Here is a 14,147-nt window from a genome sequence, read left to right as displayed (position 1 = left end):
AAAAAAAAAAAAAAAAAAAAAAAAAAAAAAAAAAAAAAAAAAACTACGTTATGATCCTCCCGGAGATGGTGAAGGACAGGGAAGGCTAGCATGCTGCAGTCCATGGAGTCGCAGAGTGGGACATGACTGAGCAACTGAACAACAATGATCCTGAAATCCCACTCCTGGGCATATATCAAGAGAAACCACACCTTGAAAAGAAATATGTACCCCGATGTTTATTGTTTCACTATTTACAATGCCAAGATATGGAAGCACCCTAAACATCCATTAACAGAGGAATGGATAAATAAGTGATATATATATATATATATATATATATATATATATATATATGTATATATATATATATACATACACACAACAGAATATTACTCAGCCATAAAAGAGAACAAAATGATGCCATTTGCAGCAACATGACATACCTAGAGATTATTATACTAAGTGAAGTCAGACAGATAAAGACAAATATTGTATGATAACATTTATATGTGGAATCTAAAAAAATAATACAAATGAAACTTATTCATAAGATAGAAATATATTCACAAAGTTAGTAATCAAATTTATGGTTAGCAGAGAGGGAAAGTGGGAAGGGAGGGACAAATTAGGAGACTGGGATTAATGTATACACACTACTATATATAAAATAGATAAGCTACAAGGCCTATTGTATAGCATAGGGAGCTCTACTCAGTACTAACCTATATGGGAAAATAATCTGAAAAAGAATAGACATATGATTGTACAACTGAATCACTTTGTTATGCACTCAAAACTAACACAGAGCTGTAAAAATAAAAGGAAAGATACATAAAATCAGTCCTAAATTTCTACTTCTTAATCTTCTACTTCAATGCATTAAAAAATAATCACAAAAAAGTAAGTTTAGGAAAATAAAAAATCAAAATATCAATGAAAAGTAAATAAATAAAAACATTTGACAACAAAACTAATACCCATTAATGATGAAAATATTCAGCAAGCTAAGAATTAAAAGGAATATCCTCAACTTGGTATACCTACAATTAATATAATTTCTACTGGTGAAAGATGAGCTATCCCTCCACTAAGATCAGTAACAAGCAAATAATGTTTTTTGTTAATGTTTCCATTTAATACTGTACATAATTGCCTAATCATTATAATAAAAGGAGAAAAAGAAATAAAAAGCTATAGCTTTGAAAGAAAGAAATTAAACTATTTGTAGAGGATGTTATCTTTTATGTAGAGACATGAAAAATTCAAGAATTATTATCAAAACTAATAAATAAATGTAGTAAGGTAGAAGTTTAATAAGGCAGTAAAAATGAATTTTATATATGCATAATATGTGAAATTGAAATAAAATACTATTTGCAAATGAATCAAAAACGTGAAACACTTAGATACATTTAAAATGTGGCAAAGTTTTGTACATAAAAGTTATATAACATTGTAAGGTCATTAAAGACGATCTAAATGAAAAAATATATGATACAGAACAGAAGATCCAATATTAAAATATCAGTTATCAACAAATAATTCTATAAGATCATTATAATTTCAATCAAATTCCAGGAAATTCTTTTGTAAGGATTAGTAAACTGATTCTACAATGTATGTGGATTATGCAAAGAAATTATAATAGCCAAACCCCTTTGAAAATAAAGATCAAGTTTAGAGGGCTTACATCTAATTTTAAGACACATAGAACTATAAAGATATAATTATACATCAAAAATGATAGAGTAGAGAGTTCGGAAATAGACACACACATACAAGTTGAACTGATTTTTAAATGTAATATGGTTAAATCATGAAATTCTTCTTTTTCGCTTTGGTACTGTTGGAGGCCCCTGTGGAAAATGAACCTGAGCCAATCCCTGGCCTTACATAACATACAAAGTTTATCTCTAAGCAGGTCATAGAATCAATAAAATTTGGAAATATAAAGCTTCTAAAATATAAGAAAATATTTTTTCAATTCAATAGTTTGGCCATTTTTTTTTTAAGGATCCATAAAACTTTAACCATGAAAAGACCAAATGTAAAGAGTTTTACTCTTCAAAAGATACCAGTAAGAAAATGAAATGCCAGAGACTGGAGAAAATACTTGCAAAACATGTCTAATGAAAGACTTGCATGCTGAGCATAGTTTTTAAAAAAGGAATATCACTTTGAGAATTTTGTCTTCTTTACCAAAAATTTCATTGCAATCCAATAAATCAGAATTTGCATTCAAACTATTTCTCTCATATTTCCAAGCATATATACACAAGTGCCTATATGAAGAACCCTTCAGAAACTTGTATTTCTGTGGCATTTCTACATAAAGTGATTTGAGCTCTAACCTTGTAAAAGATGGCTAATACAGTTTGGTTGCAAACAAGTCTAAATAATAGTTACTCCAATTAAAGTTTCCTGAAATATGAATGCTAGTGACTTCAATAAGAATCTCCCTTTATTCTGAGGGATGCATTCAGAAGACTAGCAACATTTTTACTTGTACATGTTACACAACATTTCCTGTGTCTTGAAAATTTTCAGTTTTAAAATTCTTACTGGTGCAGTTTTATTTGGCATTTATCCATGTCTTCTAAATAATACAGTAATTCAATGATTAATCCCTTTCCATGTAGGTAATAGTCTAATGATTACTGAAATTTTTCCATCTAAAGAATAATAAAGTCAATATTACATTGTCATTCATCAGTATTAGTAGAATAACTTAAAAAATTTAGACAATTCTCCAAATTTCCTTTGATTAGAAACAAGTTTAAAATTTATACTGTATATATGAATAGGAACTGGTACATTTCAACTCTCAGGTAAACATTTTGACAAGAGATAAACTGTAGTAAGATCAGAATGTGTCAAGCAGTATAAAACTTTTAAATGTTCTGACATATAAAAGAAACAAATTAACTTCTTATTGAAAAGAAAAATACGGCATTTTTTTTCCCCCAGGGAAGGGAGTATTTTCAAAGGGGCAATGAGATGTTTTCTGCCAGAGTTAATAAGCATGGACATAAAAGCAGAAGACAAGATGAATTAAAAAAAAAAAAAAAAGCAGAGGTTTTTGGCTGAAAATACAAGCTACATGTGGTGAAGGGTTTAGTTGCTAAGTTGTGACTGACACTTGCGATCCCATGGACTGTAGCCTGTCAAGCTCCTCTGTCCGTGGGATTCTCCAGGGGATCTTCCCGACCCAGGGATCGAACCCAGGTCTCCCTCATGCAGGCAGACTCTTTACCGACTGCACTACAAGGGAAAATAAAACAAAAGCTAAAAGGGGAAGTTCCATTAGATCTTCGAGTTAAATTCTCTGGTTAGTTCCTCTTAATAAATTCTATATACCAAGAGAAATATTTCAAGTTTCTTAGCAGAGAGGAGTGTTTTAGAAAAAAAAAAAAAAAAAAAATATATATATATATATATATATATTATATATATATATATGGAAATGCATTTGCCAGTATTCAATAAAAAAGATTAAAAGTTAGAAACAATGGTTTCTAAGAAATTGCACTATGACAGATGGAATGGGTAAAGACTAAAGTAGAGCAAGGCAATGGATATAGAAGTAAGAAGCCAATAGTAAGTAAATTGATGATAAATTTTGACTATGAATATGAGGAAGAAAGAGAGTGAATCTTTAAAGATTTTTTAAGATTTCCAACCTGTATGATCAGCAATAGAAGATGAATTTACATAATTATAGAAACCAGCCTCACAATTTTATTTGGGCTTTGGAAGGATTGTGAATGAATTTTCAATGTGTTTAGCTTGTGAAAAGGGAATAACAGTTATTTTAGCCAACTGATTATAAAAGTATGAGATCTTTCAGTTAATTAAGTGGAAAATCTTTTAGCCGATTAAAAGCTGGGTCCTTTGACAGAAAATAGACAATTAAAAAGATTAGTTTTTAATCTAAGAGTGACTAAGAATTAATTAGCATATAAAACTTTATTGTATTATTCAATAAAAATGCAAATGACATGATTTTGCCTATAATATTTACATATATAAAAATGGTAATCATTAATGCTAAAGAGGATACTGGGCAATTATTCTCTGCAAAAAATTGGGAGGTCAGTTGGTGCCTAGTTATGGGACCTTTACATGTGTCTGATTCACATGCAGTGGATCTTCTGCTAATATGGAAACCCTCATTATCTCAGTTGCTTCCCTGGTGGCTCAGACAATAAAGGAACCTGCTTGCAATGCAGGAAAGAGAGGTTCGATCCCTGGGTCGGGAAGATACCTTGGAGAAGGGAATGGCTACACACTCCTGTATTCTTGCCTGGAGAATTCCGTGAGCAGATGAGCCTGGTGGGCTACTGTTCACGGGGTCACAAAATGTCAGATATGACTAACTTTTTTTATTTTTTTAAAAAAATGTAACTACCTTTCCCATGGTTACACCTCATCTCAGGGAGCAGATAGTATGTAACAATTTGTTGAGGCATCCCTGTTCTTTGTCTTATTTGTAAATGGCCATCCTAGTTTCAGAGATCCACTTAAGACTCGTTGCAGACTCTGTATCACAGATCTCAGCCTCTCCCCTTGTACAGTCCTACTGTTAGGTGTCTACAAAATGAATAACCTTCACACAAGTCTTCATCCCAGAGTCTGATTCCAAGGGAAACCTGACTACAAAAATTGGTCAAAGAAATCATCCTAGGAAGCAGATTCTAAAATGGGATTTGTGATCTGGATCAGCCTTAGGTTTGCTAACACTTTTGTCCCTATTACTGGTTTTGGCTGAAGTAATTTTGGCCTATTTTAAACAGGATTAACTGTGTCCATCATATCCATATTTAATTCACAAGTCTTGCCTCTACAGAAAAAAAAGAGAGAGAGAGAGAGGAACACAAAATCAATCAGCAGTAGCCTCAACTGTGGACATTATGCCAGATGTGGTATGCTATCTATGCGGGAACAGATTTACATGGTCTCAGTAACAAGGTATGCATATGGATACCGATATTGTTAATTTGCTAGCTTCTAACCACTGTACACAGTACAAGTTACCGTAGTCACATGGGGAAGGCAAGCACACACACAGAGGTCCTGTCCAGGGGCTTTGTTCACACTTGAACATCTGTCATAATATTATCTGAAGGGATCCAAAATTTCTGAATCTTCTACAGGAAATGTCATTGATATTTGTTGAGAAATAAACAGCTTGAAAAATATAAACTACCAAAATGTATAGGTATAATTTTACATATTCCTGTGTGTGTTAAAAGAATTCAACATCTATTAAAATAAAATCTTTCTAACAAGAGGACCTCAGGCCTAGATGGTATTATTAAACATTTAAGGACAAGTCTGGACAGAAATGGTATGGACCTTACAGAAGCAGAACATATTAAGAAGAGGTGGCAAGAATACACAGAACTATACAAAAAAGATCTTCACAACCCAGATAATCACAAAGGTGTGATCACTTAACTACAGCCAGACATCCTGGAATGTGAAGTCAAGAGGGCCTTAGGAAGAAGCATCACTATGAACAAAGCTAGTGGAGGTGATGGAATTCCAGTTGAGCTATTTCAAATCCTGAAAGATGACGCTATGAAAGTGCTGCACTCAATATGCCAGCAAATTTGGAAAACTCAGCAGTGGCCACAGGACTGGAAAAGGTCCATTTTCATTCCAATCCCAAAGAAAGGCAATCCCAAAGAATGTTCAAACTACCACACAATTGTACTCATCTCACACGCTAGTAAAGTAATGCTCAAAATTCTCCAAGCCAGGCTTCAACAACACATGAACCGTGAATTCCAGATGTTCAAGCTCATTTTAGGAAAGGCAGAGGAATCAGAGATGAAATTGCCAACATCTGCAGGATCATCGAAAAGCAAGAGAGTTCCAGAAATACATCTATTTCTGCTTTATTGACTATGCCAAAGCCTTTGACTGTGTGGATCACAATAAACTGTGCAAAATTCTGAAGGAGATGGGAATACCAGACCACCTGACCTGCCTCTTGAGAAACCTGTATGCAGGTCAGGAAGCAACAGTTAGAACTGGATATGGAACAACAGACTGGTTCCAAATAGGAAAAGGAGTATGTCAAGGCTGTATATTGTCACCCTGTTTATTTAACTTCTATGCAGAGTACATCATGAGAAACACAGGGCTGGAAGAAGCACAAGCAGGAATCAAGATTGCTGGGAGAAATATCAATAACCTCAGACATGCAGATGACGCCACCCTTATGGCAGAAAGTGAAGAGGAGCTAAAAAGCTTCTTGATGAAAGTGAAAGAGGAGAGTGAGAAAGTTGACTTAAAGCTCAATATTCAGAAAACTAAGATCATGGCATCTGGTCCCATCACTTCATGGGAAATAGATGGGGAAACAGTGGAAACAATGGCTGACTTTATATTTCTGGGCTCCAAAATCACTGCAGATGGTGACTGCAGCTATGAAATTAAAACAGGCTTACTCCTTGGAAGGAAAGTTATGACCAACCTAGATAGCATATTAAAAAGCAGAGACATTACTTTGCCAACAAAGGTCCATCTAGTCAAGTCTATGGTTTTTCCAGTGGTCATGTATGGATGTGAAGGTTGGACTGTGAAGAAAGATGAATGCCAAAAAATTGATGCTTTTGAATTGTAGTGTTGGAGAAGACTCTTGAGAGTCCCTTGGACTGGAAGGAGATCCAACCAGTTCATCCTAAAGGAGATCAGTCCTGGGTGTTCATTGGAAGGACTGATGCTGAAGCTGAAGCTCCAATTCTTTGGCTACCTCATGTGAAGAGTTGACTCATTGGAAAAGACCCTGATGCTGGGAGGGATTGGGGGCAGGAGGAGAAGGGGACGACAGAAGATGAGATGACTGGATGTCATCACTGACTCGATGGGCATGAGTTTGAGTAAACTCTGGGAGTTGGTGATGAACAGGGAGGCCTGTTGTGCTGCGTTTCATGGGGTCACAAAGAGTCGGACACGACTGAGTGACTGAACTGAACTGAAGGACAAGTCATGCCAATCTCACAAAATCTTTTAGAAAACAGAGGGGAAATAAATTATTCTTAATTCATTTTAAGAGGCATAACTCCAATACCAATAGACTTTTTGTTGGTTTGTTTGTTTGTTTGTTTAGGGGGCTTTTATTTTACTTTTTGGGGGTAGGGGTTTCTTTGATGGGGGAAACCCTCTTCTTCCACCAAAGACCCTTTCTGTTCCATCATTTGCTTTGGATGGTTCCTCAGGACAAATGATATTTATAATTTTACTTGATTTTCAATATATAAATAAACAGCCCAGTTTTTAAAAAATCTGTCCATATTTATTTCAAGTATTTCTAGGTCACTGGAAACACAATCATGAACATGACTGAAGTTGATTTAATTAGTAATTGAACAGACCAAAATTTTACACTCTATTATAAGCATAAATGGGCTTCCCTGGTGGCTCAGATGGTAAAGAATGTCCCTGCAATTCAGGAGAACCAGATTTGATTCCTGATTTGGGAAGGTACCTTGGAGAAGAAAATGGCAACCCACTCCAGTATTCTTCCCTGGAGAATCCCATGGACAGAGGAGCTTGGTAGGACACAGTCCATGGGGTTGAAAGAGTCAGATAAGACAGCAACTAACACTTTCCACTATAAGGATAAATAAACCAAAAAACACATGCTAGCTAGGAAATTTTAACATGAAGGAATTACTAAAAATGTGTAAGTTTTGTTGACATTATTCATTTGTAGACAATCATATGATATAGAAAAATATAATCAGCAATGCCTTAAAAAAGAAAAATGTTATGATCCTCATGTAAATATTATCTCATTTAAAATAAAAATAGTGATTCTGGTGGTTATTATTTTCATTGCTCCCTCAGGTTTATTTTAGGCTTAGAATTCTCCATGATTAATATATTCAATGGTATTTTAAACTTAAAATTGCTCACATGAATAAAATTTTTGAAACTTAGTTTCTTCCTGAATTCCATCAGAATATTTCAGTGTGATAAGGTGTCAGATATTAGTGTCAATCAATAGTGCATTCCCTCACAAGTAGGTAGAACCATTAAAGTAATTTAAGTAAGATCAAACAGTGACCTGATAAACGGGGAATCAGAATCAATACAGCTTAAATCAATAAAGGAATAGAAGTTATTGATATTTAGCCTGGAGAAGAAAAGACTTGGCAGAAAACATGATAGCTACAATTCATTATTTTACAGTGTAATATGAGAAAGAAAATACGGTAATTTTAGGTAAATTGAAAAGTTTAGGAAGAAGAATGATCTAATCTCAAATTATTGGTTAAGTTTTGAACAACTGCAGCTGACCAACAAGCATAGAACAGGCTCTACTGCAAACTATTAAACTCTGTTATTATCACCTGTCAGATTATTACAGTGGGGATTCCAAGAATGGATAAACAATAAGTACTAAGGCCTCCTATACTTGAATACAGAGTTTTCAAACATAGTCCTTCATTCATCTATGTATAACAACTGCATTGTGCCTTGTTCTATTTGAGGCATTTTGCCCTTTTACTCATTTTCTACTTTTTCTAAGAGGACTCTCTGTATACACTTGTTTTAAGAAAAGCCCACTTCTGATCTGACTGTGACACTGTTTTAATGAATCTTTCTGAGAGGGATTTTACCTATTGGCCTCAATCTGCTGGGAGGAAAAAAAAAAAGGAGCGATCAGCATATTTCCTAACTATGTAAAATACTTTAGTTTGTTCAAGCATTCCTCATCTCTCATCAATTTCCTTTCTTTCACTTTCTATTTTATTTGACCTCTCAAAATTCATATATAATGTCTTTCCAACTTCTTTAACAACTTTAGAATTTCCTTCTCAAACATAGTTTCTGTCTCTAGCTAATATCCTTGAAATAAAACACATTGTTTTTTTATCCCTGGTCTGAAAGTTTTAGAAATTGATGGACTCCAGTGATAGTTGGCCAAAGCCTAGTATAATTATTTATTAACACTGTGACACCACACAGGTCTTTATCACCTGGAACTGTTTCACCAATGATAAACTAAGTATCCTTGTATCTGAAAACAGCATCTTAACTAAGGAATCTAGTTTTCATATTTGTTGAAAAATCTAAATGTCAGTCTCCTATTAAGATATTCTCAGTCATCATTCATGGATCTAACATTCCAGGTAAGAAGAGGTGGCAAGAATACACAGAAGAACAGTACAAAAAATATCTTCATGACCCAGATAATCACAATAGTATGATCACTCACCTAGAGCCAGACATCCTGGAATATGAAGTCAAGTGGGCCTTGGAAAACATCACTACAAACAAACCTAGTGGAGGTAATGGAATTCCAGTTGAGCTATTTCAAATCCTGAAAGATGATGCTGTGAAAGTGCTGCACTCAATATGCCAGCAAATTTGGAAAACTCAGTAGTGGCCACAGGACTGGAAAAGGTCCATTTTCATTCCAATCCCAAAGAAAGGCAATCCCAAAGAATACTCAAACTACTGCACAATTGTACTCATCTCACACGCTAGTAAAGCAATGCTCAAAATTCTCCAAGCCAGGCTTCAGCAATACGTGAACTGTGAACTTCCAGATGTTCAAGCTCGTTTTAGAAAAGGCAGAGATCATATTGCAAAACCAGAGATCAAATTGCAAACATCCACTGGATCACTGAAAAAGCAAGAGAGTTCCAGAAAAACATCTATTTCTGCTTTATTGACTATGCCAAAGCCTTTGACTGTGTGGATCACAATAAACTGTGGAAAATTCTGAAAGAGATGGGAATACCAGACCCCGTGTCCTGCCTCTTGAGAAACCTGTATGCAGGTCAGGAAGTAACAGTTAGAACTGGACATGGAACAACAGACTGGTTCCAAATAGGAAAAGGAGTATGTCAAGGCTGTATATTGTCACCCTGCTTATTTAACTTCTATGCAGAGTATATCATGAGAAACACAGGGCTGGAGGAAGCACAAGCTGGAATCAAGATTCCTAGGAGAAATATCAATAGCCTTAGATAAGCAGATGACACCACCCGTAGGGCAGAGAGTGAAGAAGAAATAAAGAGCATCTTGAAAGTGAAAGAGGAGTGAAAAATTTGGCTTAGAACTCAACATTCAGAAAACTAAGATCATGGCATCTGGTCCCATCACTTCATGGGAAATAGATGGGGAAACAGTGGAAACAATGACTGACTTTATTTTTTGGGCTCAAGCATCACTGCAGATGGTGATTGCAGCCGTGAAATTAAAAAATGCTTACTCCTTAGAAAGAAAGTTATGACCAACCTAGACAGCATATTAAAAAGCAGAGACATTACTTTGCAAACAAAGGTCCATCTAGTCAAGGCTATGGTTTTTCCAGTATTCATGTATGGATGTGAGAGTTGGACTATAAAGAAAGCTGAGAGCCAAAGAATTGATGATTTGAACTATGGTGTTGGAGAAGACTCTTGAGAGTCCCTTGGACTGCAAGAAGATCCAACCAGTCCATCCTAAAGGAGATCAGTCCTGGGTGTTCATTGGAAGGACTGATGCTGAAGCTGAAACTCCAATACTTTGACCACCTTATGTGGAGAGCTGACTCATTGGAAAAGACCCTGATGCTGGGAGGGATTGGGGGCAGGAGGAGAAGGGGACGACAGAGGATGAGATGGCTGGATGGCATCACTGACTCGATGGACATGGATTTGAGTAGACTCTGGGAGTTGGTGATGAACAGGGAGGCCTGGTGTGCTGCAGTTCATGGGGTCGCAAAGAGTCAGACATGACTGAGTGACTGAAATGACTGACTGTCATCATTCAGATTTTAATTGCACAACTTCCTATAAAGAGTTGGGGTTGTATGAGTGTTCATTTCCTTTTTTTACAGTTTCACTGAGGTAAAATTGACATACAATACTGTATAAGTTTAAGATTTATAGCCTAATGACATATACAAGCTATGAAATGATTACCACAATGCATTGACATCCATCATTTCATATATTCAAAAATTTTTTCTTTGTGTTGAGATATTTTACGATATACTTTTAAATATATACTATACAGCAGTGTTAGTTATGTCTTCCCTGGTGGCTCAGTTGGTAAAGAGTCCACCTGCAATGCAGGAGACCTAGGTCAAGAAGATCCCCTGGAAAAGAAAATGGCAACCCACTCCAGTATTCTTGCCTGGGAAATCCCATGGACAGAAGAACCTGGCAGGCTGAATTCCATGATATCGCAAGAATTGGACACGACTTAGTGACTAAACCACCATCTGTGTTAATTACAGCCATCATGTCGTGCATTATATCCCAGTACTTCTTTATCTTATAACTGAAGTTTGTACCTTTGAAAACACTCATTAATTCTCCCACCCCCAAGTCCCATCTCTGGTGACCACAAATCTGATCTCTTTTTCTGTAAGTTTAGTTATTTTTAGATTTCACATGTAAGATCCTACAGTACTTGTCTTGCTCTGTTAGACTTCTTTCACTTGGTCTAACTCCCTCAAGTTCCATCCACACTGTTGCAAATGGCAGGACTTCCTCACTTTTTTATGACTAAATGTTATGCTATTCTCTGTGTGTGTTTCAATATATGTAACATTAACTTTATCCATTTATCTCTCGATGAACACTTAATTTACTTGTTTCAGAGACTATAAATAATGCTGCAACAATATGGGAGTGCAGATATCTCTTTAACATAGTGATTTTGTTTCCATCAGATATATACACAGAAACAGAATTGTTGAGTCATATGTAGTTCTATTTTTAGTTTTCTGAGCAACCTCCATACTGTTTTCTATGGTGGCTGCACCAGTTTACATTCCTAGCAACAGTCCATGGGGTCGCTAAGAGTCGGACACAACTGAGCAACTTCCCTTTCCCTTTTCACTTTCATGCATTGGAGAAGGAAATGGCAACCCACTCCAGTGTTCTTGCCTGGAGAATCCCAGGGACGGGGGAGCCTGGTGGGCTGCCGTCTATGGGGTCGCACAGAGTCGGACACGACTGAAGTGACTTAGCAGCAGCAACAATGCCCCTGAGTTCCCTTTTCTCCACATTCTTGCCAACATCTGCTATCTCTTGTCTTTTTGCTGATAGCTGTCCTAACACATGTGAGATAACACCTCATTGCAATTTTTTTGCATTCCTTAATGATTAATGATGATATGTATCTTTTTATGTATGTGCTGGCCATTTGAGTAGCTTCATTGGAAAAATATTCAAGTTCTATGCTCATAATATTTGACAAGGGGGCCAAGAATACTCAATGGAGAAAAGATAGTATATACAATAAATGATGCTGGGAAAGTAAGATGTTCACATATAAAAGAATGACAAAACCTCTGTCTTACACAATCATAGAAATGAACCCTAATGGATTAAAGGCTTAAATGTAAAACCTAACACCTTAAAAATTCTAGACAAAAACACAGGGAAAAGCTCTTTGACAGATTCATGACAGTGATTTTTTTTTTGCTTTGTATGACACCTGAAGCACAATCAGTGAAACATAAAAATAAATGTAACTACATCAAACTAAAATGTTTCTGCATAGCAAAAAGGAATGATCAACAGAATGATAAGGCAACATATAGAATGAGAGAAAATATTTGTAAATCATGTATCTGATAAGAGGTCAAAATGCATAAAGAACACATACATCCTCAATAGCAAAGTGACCAAAAATAATCAGATTTAAAAGGCTATTCCTTTCAATGCCGATTGATAGTACAAAAGAATCACAAGCTTCTTAGAGGACCCTAGCAAATCCAGTAAAAAACAAAATATACCTGATTCTGTATCATTCATTCTGTCTACTTTCACCATTTATGCTTTTAGGCTGTAGAATATTTTTCTGAGAAACTGGTTTAAGGAAATAGAATACTTCATCTTTCCTTGTTTCACCTGTATCTTTCTCTTTCCTTTAATTCATATCTTGTAAAAGTTGCATGGCATTTCATGGGAGTCCTTAATCCTCACTCTTCTTTAGTCTCCATCAGTGACCTAATCTAATCTATCTTAAAGGCTAAAGCTTTGATCATTATATCTTTGTAGCTTTACACGTCAAATGTTTTGAAGATACAGTATCTTTTTGAAAAGATCAACATATGCTTGGAATTAACATCAAATGAACTTCTTCTCAAAGTTAAGGGAAAAACGAAAACACCTACAGGGCTTATAAAAACACATATTTCCAGGTACACTCCAAGCCTCTCACTTCTAGAGGAAATTAGGAAAGTTGTTGTTTAGTTCCTAAGTTGTGTCCAATTCTTTGTGACCCCGTGGACTGCATCAAGCCAGACTCCTCTGTCCATGGGATTTCCCAGGCAAGAATACTGGAGTGGGTTGCCAGTTCCTTCTCCAGGGGATCTTCCCAACCCAGGGATCAAACTTGCATTACCTGCATTGGCAGGCAGATTCTTTACCACTGAGCCACCAAGGAAGTCCCATGTTTTTATACTTTTTGAGATGCTTTATTCATTCATTGTTACTTAAGTCTATATTCAACATTATTTCCTCACTGTCATGACATTTTATCTCAATGACAGCAGAGACAATATGTTCTTGCATGGAATCCTTTTTAATCTAGTAACTTTTTTTTTTCCCACTCAGTCTTTGATTTTTCTTTTCAAAATACTTGAAATGTCTGTGCTTCCTTCCAATTAGATTGGAAAAAAAAAAAAAACTGAACTGAACTGAACCATTTTTCACAACTTCTTCAACCTCCACCTTGAAGCCTTCTCACATCCTCCCAATTTTTATCTAACTGCAATGCATGTACTCATGAAACTCTAATTCCTTAAGGTTAAAAAACTGTGAAGAAGAAAATAGTGGCTATATACCAATTTGAATTGAGGTAAACTGCATATAATATTAGTGTTTAAGTGATATATAATTATGTTTACAAATTAGATGCTCTGAAAAATCCTGCAAACTTTTTAATGTTTAATTCAATGTGCCTCAAATTTATTTAGATATAGAATGCCTCTTTAAAGATATGCTGATATTGCTAGTGAATACTGTCTTAGAACGATGTGAAAATACTTTCTATGTATTTCGTTTGTTTTTAGCAAAAAGATAGCTTTTGTTTAAAATTTTGCAGAGTTCTCAGTACCTTTATTTTTTGGCACATCTATTGATGAAAATTACTTTCATTGACAGATTCATATTTAAATCATTTTGCATATACCATCACTATTT

Source organism: Cervus canadensis, chromosome 16 (genome assembly GCF_019320065.1).
Source record: "Cervus canadensis isolate Bull #8, Minnesota chromosome 16, ASM1932006v1, whole genome shotgun sequence".
In the NCBI taxonomy this organism is placed as follows: domain Eukaryota; kingdom Metazoa; phylum Chordata; class Mammalia; order Artiodactyla; family Cervidae; genus Cervus; species Cervus canadensis.
Note: the sequence above shows the minus strand (reverse complement) of the source record.